General features: G+C 27.3%; 1 protein-coding gene across 2 annotated transcripts in view; it reads right to left on the bottom strand.

Annotated features, from left to right (window-relative positions):
* Positions 1–8,522, bottom strand: part of LOC107446864 (cathepsin L-like peptidase) — a 35,326-nt gene that overhangs the window by 17,098 nt on the left and 9,706 nt on the right. Inside the window, exon 1 of one of the 2 annotated variants that reach the window (XM_071184298.1) lies at positions 2,910–2,972. The exons of the other annotated variant lie outside the window; for it this stretch is intronic. The gene's annotated coding sequence lies outside the window, so the exon portion shown is untranslated. Of the gene's footprint in view, positions 1–2,909; positions 2,973–8,522 lie in introns of those variants that run through there. 2 annotated transcript variants of the gene reach the window in all.

Genomic DNA, 8,522 nt, shown 5'->3' with positions numbered 1-8,522 from the left:
ATATTGATTAAAACTTATTATAACTGACTAGAAAATTATAGTTTTGACTAAACTTTTAATCAAGATAACTTTCACTTGAATTTAAAATCTTAAAGCAGTGTGAGTTTTTTAGGTAACATGAACAGTATTGTAATTAAATAGTTTCATTTTTATATTAAAATAAAAATAAACTAGAGCTCACTCTTATTGGGGGAAATACATGATTATATATTATTCAACTTTTTTTAAATTAGTTTTACGAACAGTTTTTGAAAAGGAAAGTACCACGTGTTTCTATTAGAACTAGCTGACTCAATCACTTTTGGAATTTTTTTCTTTTAATATTAAATTAATTATATGTCTATAACTTAGCATATATAACGAAGTGTTTGTAAAGTACATCAAACCATGTAGTTATATATGAAACACATATTTTAATAATTCCATGAAAACTTACCATGTCTGCGTATTCATTAATGCCTTTTCTGTAAGAATGAATACCCAAATCAGCTTGAAGGTTGTGTTTTATGATATCTGCGACAGCTCTTTCCCAAACAAGACGTCTTGAAAACTCTTCTCTGCTACCATAGTTTTTTCCATAGATTCTCTATAGAAATATGTCACATTTTAACAACCTCAAAAGTAAATTCTGCTAAGGATTACAATTTCTTAACAAAATAAAGTATAACTTAAAGCCACATTTTTTTTATATTAAGCTATGTTATTTTTTCTTTAAATTTTCTAGTTTTCAATGACTAATTGCACACATGAGCTATGGATGTGCTAAACTTATGATTTCATCTCCCGACTTCATCATATGCAATAAACAAACTTTTAAAGAAAAATTAAAGTTTAGTTAGTCTTGAAATACATATGAATACCTCATAAATCTTTAAAAAAATTTCATATAAATTAAATAAAATAATAAGTTAATATTATAACAGAATAATAAGTCACTATAATAGAATAATAAATAATATAATGGAATAATAAGTTAAATAGAATTAATTAAATGTGCAAAAGAAATTTTAATGTTAAACAGTCGAGACTAATCAGAACGGATTAATGGATTAGGTATAGTATTTAAAATTAAGTGAATATTGTTTACATTTATTAATTACATTTATTAATATATTAATTATACAATTTTAAAAAAACAGTTTATAAACTTTTAATCTAAATTTTTCGAGTAACATATAACATTGTTTTCTGAAAATATTAATAAAATAAAAATTGTGTTAATGGGACAATATTTAATAACAACAAAGCTTCTCAGCTGCTGTTAAAGCTTTAATTTAATTAAACATTTAAATTCTAACGTGTTTTTTTTTGCACATTATATGAATATCAAATAATTATTTTTGAACTTCCTTATCAAACCCCTATACCTTAAAATGACGGACCAAATTATATTTATTTTGAGACATTTCTATTGTAAGTATTTCAAAAGCCTATTAAACATATTTATTATAATAAAAACTTTTTGGTTTTTACGAATGACCATTGGATTATACAATCCTCATTGATATTACTTTTGCATTATTGTATTATAGAATTTAGAATAAATAATCAAAACACAAACAATTTCAACACATTATTATGATTTATTTACCTCTATTTACGTCAGTTAAATGCAATTGTAGCTTACCTTGAAATTTTCCCAATGTTCATTCAATTGAGGATTGTAAGGAAATTTCAGTGCTGTAACAACAGCAATAAAAGCAAAAATTGCCAAGTATTTCATCGTAATCCAAAATAATACTGAAAAATAATAATAAATAATTTAACATTCACTTAAGCTCAAAACGTACATTTAAAACAATAATATTTATTCAATACGATTTATATTATTTTATTATCAATAAATAAAAAAGGTAAACCTTTAAGTAACTGATTAAATATTTGAAATACTTTAGTCAGCATACGTTAGATTTTATCTTACGAGAAAAATAAATTTATTAATATTTTTTTTATTTAAATGTGAAATATAAGCAAATTAAATCCCTAAAGTCATTACTTATTATATTCATTGATTAAATTTCTATAAAAGCTTTAGTAAACAAAATTTTTTTTGCAATCATCGACTAGTTATTTTTTTAGTTAATTCACAAGATTAAATACATTTAAATATCCAAAAATTAAACTAGCAAGTTCATTATTTTAAAATATATTACTTTGTAGATAAATATTACCATTCGGATGAATAATCTTTTTAAGTACCATGATATATTGCAACACTTTTTTAAATGTTACTTCAATTGGCATCGTTGAATAATTCATTCTTATTTTTCTTATATTGGTTTTCATTACTTAAGAGCATCTCATTTCTACTGAACTGAATTATATACAAATCACATTCAGAACCAAGTTTTTAAATAGAGGCTAAAAAATTGCTTTAGTAAATATATTCTAAAATAGTAATTGGACTATAACAATTCGGTTTTATTATCATTAGCCTTATTTTATATTCGTTATAAATCTCATAATTATTATTCTACTTAAAAATTTATTACATAAACAATTTTTCTAACCAAATTGTTAAAAACTTATTACATATAATCTAAGTTTTAATTACACGTTAATTTTATTACATGAATTTTAAACTTTATTCCTCATACTTAAAACTTTATTAGCCAATGTTATTATAATGATAATCAGTTTCTTTAGCTAATGATTGAAACTTCCTTGATTATGGATCTAAAAAACATATTCAAAAGAATCAAAATAATTAATTTTGGAAAATTAAATTAATATTTTATTTTTCTAAGTAGAGCTTAGATAGTTAAATGATTGATAAATATTTTTGACTACTTTTTTCGATGGTAATAAATATAATATTGAAATCAAACACTGAATGTTATAAGTTGGATGTTTTAAAATTGAGAGAACAAAAATCATTATAAAAATGAATAATAAAAAGTAATGCTTACGCTAATACTTTATTTGAACAGAACCTTCGCTTGTGGATGCTACTTGGATTTAATTCCTCGTATTTATACCTGTTTTATCAGGGATAAATTTAAGCAAAACAGTAAAACTTTCTCCTGTTTTATCTAAGTCAGTTGATATAATTTTTAGATATCAATTCAATTATCTATCAAGATTTCTATTTTAAAATATTACTCCAATACGTGACTAGGTTTGCAGTGATAATAAAATGAGAAGTAATGTAAAATTGGGTAAAATTGAAAAACAAGTGACCTGAGCTTATCACATTTAACATATGATTCTTTTTAAGCGCGTGATATAATGCGTTTTACTACGGTTTTAAGGGGTTCAGGAGGTTTTGATCTCATCGAGAGAAAAACTATGAATAACTTTTTTGACTTGATCTAAAATAAAAGTTAGGGTTCAGAATTTCTTGTAAGAGTTTAATATGACCACAGATATTTTTCAAATGCAAACGTTTTTGAAAAATACTTCAAAAAATTTTTATAACTTATTTTTTTAGAGCTAAATACTATGGTGTTTTGTGCGCATAATATTACGATATTAAGTTTTAAAAATCATGCTAATGACTTAAAAAGAGTTTCAATAGGCAGTCAAATATTTTTTTAAACCATAGAGGCAAAAAAACTGAAAAATAAAAAGAATTTTCTAAAAGTATTTATATTGTTTTTTGAATTTTCTTAAAAAATAATAATAAAAATAAATAATTATTTTAGCCAAAACAATATATGAAATATATACCTATATTCATCAGTTAGTAATGAATTTAGGCAGCATATGATACTCTAATAAATTACCAAGCTTTAATTTGCTTTAACTTAAGGGCTTAATAGAATGTAGAATAAAAATATGGTCAAAACTACCAGAATATCGTAAAATTTACAGTGTCTCTGGCTGTATGGGGCCACCAGAAAAATTAAATTAAAAACTTTGGCAATGACTTTGGTAAAATAAACAATAAAATGCGATTTTATAATAAGTGAAAAAAATTTATAAATTTTTAAAGTTTGTAGTTTTATCACAATACATTAGAGAATAGAATAACCATTTATTCGGTTAAATTTATTTTTCATTTTTGTATCTTTTACAACATATGAGGCAATAAGAACTATAGTTTTAGAAACCAGAATTTCCGAAGAACCATTACCATATGAACCGAAAAAGTAATAAATGAATGGTTTACCAGGTTTACTTTTTTTTCATCAAAATTGTCATTATCGGTAATTTTATAAGAATTTTCTTTCTCCGTGTATTTACCTTGATCTTTAATACATATTTCTTTACCACTTTATCTACATTGATGTATAACTAAGTTGTTTTTTACCGTTCATGTAATTATTATTTCACGCGAAATTATAAAATCTCAGAAAACAAATGTGCAAAAAAAATCTGTGCCCTCATTTTATAATCTTAAGTTTGACATAAAAGATTTGTGTTAATGACGTTTTTTTTTCTAGCAATTCTATTAAATCTTTGTGTTATCTCTAATTTACCCATCATACACTTTAAATATTCCAGATCAAATAACGGTAAAAATTACCAGTACTTAGGGTGTCGGCACTTTTTGCCATAAAATCTCTTTTCACCGGAACATGCTATGAAACAAAAATACCTGATATACCGTATTTTTTACAGTAATAATTTCCGTAAAATCACTCAATCAATTATTTAAATAAATGTTGCTGTAAAAACTACAGTATACTATTTTACGGTAAAATGGATTTTACGAATGAGGCACATAAGGTGCCTAAAATTCAATTATCTAAAATTATCAAAAAATTAACTTGATGTAAAAGTTTCATGGGCTACTCACCTTAAATAATTCTCAAAAATCATCCAACTGTGATCCTAACGGTAGACATTGTGCTGAAGAAATAGCAGCAGCAACGAAAATTACAACAAATTTTATTTTGATCCAAAACACTCTGGACTTTAGTTCCACAACATTCAAAGCATCTGTTTATTTTTTAAACAAAAATAATGATTAGAATGATTCGAATATTAATTATTAGTTATAATATTTTAGCATATGTTATTATTTGTAATCTGTGCAACTTAAATGGCATTATGAAGTGTTTATCAATAATGCAGTGTTTTTTATAGGAGTCTCTATCTAATTATATTTCTGAATAGTGTCAAAATAATCTCTCGAGTGTGCTAAATTATTTATAACCGTACCTAAAAAACATCAATTAATTGCCATTCAACTATTCCAAAAAATACCATTCTTAGAATGGACTAATAACATTAAAAATATTTTCATCTGTTTAAATCATTGTAGTAAAAGGTCTAATCAATTTTAATCCCAGGAAATTTTCTAATAAAACCAACAATAATAATGTCTAATGCTGCTCTTGCAATTTACAGTCTTATCTCCTTAACTGAAATCTACAATTTGGTTTTTAGTTCGGAAAAAAAATAATGCTTGTACTCCCAATTACTGGAATATGCCCCTCAGAGGAGGAGTACCGAATTCCGTCTTCACTGTAAAAAATTTCTGATCAAATTACGGTGTAAAGTACCGGCACTTTGAGGGCATCATCCGTAAAATCCATTTTACAGTAAAATTCACTTTTGCGGTAAAACTATTTTCGCCGTAAAATCCGTTTTTGACGTTGTTTTGGATGTTGCCAATTTCCCATCTGGTCTGACGGAGTCAGATCAGACCAGATCAATAAATCCGTTGACATTTAGGAAGTCCGAAACTAAAAGGGGAGAGGAATAAATGTCGTTCCAGTCCAGTCCTAAACAGTTCAAGATATGCTCAGGTGATGTCTGGTTTTGTTGGCATTTAGGGCAAGGAGGAAAGATCTTTTGATTGGCAAAAAATGTGAGACTTTTCAGGTATCCACTGGCCAGTCGGGATAAGCAAGTGTTGGTCTGCCTGTCACCAGGAAGAGATAGAGATAGTCCTGATCTTCTGCTTTATACCAGTAGTGAGTAGGTGGAGCAGCCACTTTTGTTTGTTCTGGGCCTTTTGCCTTGCGAAAAGTTCAAGGTATGTAAGTTCTGAGGTGGAGGGGACTGGATGGTCTAGTCCCTTCCTTGCAAGAGTGTCAGCCAACTCGTTTCCGTGGACATCGACGTGGGACGGGATCCATTGAAAGTGGACTTCATGCTGCTGGGAAATGAGCTTTACTTTTTGTAAGATCGAAAAACTGGTTTTATCTCTAATGAAGGCCCAATTTTTGAGGTGTTGAATTGAACTACGGCTGTCAGATAGCATCCAAGTATTTCCAAGGTGTCCTTCTCTCAAGATTTTCTCTAGTCCCCTGTCGATTGCAATTAGTTCGCTCCGAAAGACAGAACAAAAATCGGGGTTTCGTTAATGAAGAGTGTAGTTCTCTCGAGGTGTTTCAATAAACACTCCACTGCCTACCTGTCTATTCATTTTACTGCCATCATAGTATATTTTGATGTCGTTTGGAGGGATTTTATTGATCATTTCCACGGACAATTGTCTGAGGAAGTCAGGCACACAGTTGTTGATGTTTTTGACGTAAAATATTCGACCGCAATTTTTTCAGTAATATTTATTTAATTAGAGTGATTTATTGATTTTAAAGTAATTATTACTGCTACAATTGCAGTATATCAGACTTTTTGTTCTATAACATGTTTCGTTAGGAATGGATTTTTTACCGTTATTTGATCTGAAGTTTTTTTTCTTTGTTTTACCTCACCAATGTGTTATGAGCCTCATAATTTCTTTTAACCTCTTAATGATTTCAGCAACTGAGAACGAAACATAACTGATATCTGCATTAAATAAATAGCACTTTAAATCGTGTGAATCATACTTTAATCACATTTAATTTTTAATTTTGTTTGCGGCATTAAAAAGCTTTTTACGATACATTTTATATATTTTAATATTTATTGCCCGAATTTTTTAAGCAAAGTCGTATGGTAAAAATCAGTGAATAAATTCTAAGACATACAAGAGAACGATCAAATTTGAATCAAATCGGTTCAAAGGTTCCACATTCTTAGCATTAAAAATTATTTCTACTTAGGATTCTAAAATGATTTTAGGCATTTAAAACTGCACACTTTAAAATAAAAACACAGTTTCAACCATATATGAATAATCTTTAAAACTATGCACTAAATGAATAAAATTGCTATGAAATTAAAACCAAAATGCGTAGTATCAGAAGTAACTTTACACTTAAAGATATATTTACCGATTTTTAATTCTTCTACTCGCTAAGTTTTGTTTCTAAAGAACTGATAGTGTTATCACCAGTTTCATTAATCATTAGTTTACCAATTTATTTGTATTAAATGAAGATTTTCTGCTGTTAATAATAAGATAAAAAACAAAAATGGATAATTTTTATTGTCTTTTGTTGCACCACGTCCCTTAGCTATTCTATAACAATTCTTTGATTTTATAAGTTTCGTATTGCTTCATTGTAAAAGTCAGCTTGTAGACTCATTAAATATAATTAAAAACCGTTATGGAACTATTTTCATTTAAAAATTCTTTATCTTCTAAATTTATAAATGTATTTAATATTAAAATATAGGTATTTTAAAATAATGACTGAGCTTTAAGCAGTTAAAATTTTCTTTCTGAAATTACGGTAAAATAACAGGCAGTACTCTGTCCATCTACTTAACCTTAATGTTTACGGTAAATTATGGTGTTTAGCATTTCTTAACTTTACGGTTTTAAAACCGCTTGTAACTAGTTTGGTTTTTTAAAAAACATAAATGCAAAACTATACAGTTACGGTTTCTTAGCTATTTACGACTAGCATAGTTTCAAAACCGCAAAAAAGAAATTTATCAGGGCGTTACAGTTAGAGGACATTAAGGTTATTATGCAGCTTTATGGTTTTGTCATCTAGGAGTGAATAAGAGTTTCGTATTCTAACATCCCAGGGGGACAAATTGGGAAGTGCAGGACACTGGAAACTTTTCGTGTGTAAAAGGCAATGAAAGAAATATTGTGGCTTCAACGCCAGGATTCCCTATTCTGTCGGTCATGAGATTGACCAATTAACCCTCTAGGCTATAATATTATCCAGATGCAAAGAACTAAGTGACTTTATTAATTGGGCCCAGTTGGTGTGGTAAAATTCTGATATTTAACCTTATTAGATAAAAGCAGTTAATAAACGGGCTTTCTCACAATTAACAGTTTCAATGCCATCTTTTTGTGGCTGCTTGACTGTTTTGTTTGAGTATGGTAAAATTAAAATAAATTTTTATTTATCAATTTTTTCTGAACGATTTCTTACACTGTAGAAGCTCTACTTAGCGTTTTGCTTCTCAATTAAACATGTAACTTTCTACATACTAACAGCTAATACAGAAATAAAAAAAAATTATGTTGTAAAATAATTTAGAAAGTTTTTTTGGAACATAATATTTTTAATGATACTTTAAATAAGAACATAAAAACTGAACAAAATTAATTCCTTATTAACTACCCTACAATAATAGTAGAGACACTTTCAGTTTTTCTCATTTTTTTCTAAATTTCTCAAGAAATACTTAAAAAACTATTTTGTAACTTTAGAGGTGTTAAATTCATGTGATTTTTCATACTTTGCAATAAGATTAAAAACTTTCAGAGGTTAGGA

Source organism: Parasteatoda tepidariorum, chromosome 8, assembly GCF_043381705.1.
Source record: "Parasteatoda tepidariorum isolate YZ-2023 chromosome 8, CAS_Ptep_4.0, whole genome shotgun sequence".
NCBI lineage: Eukaryota > Metazoa > Arthropoda > Arachnida > Araneae > Theridiidae > Parasteatoda > Parasteatoda tepidariorum.
This window is presented reverse-complemented; position numbering and strand designations above follow the sequence as displayed.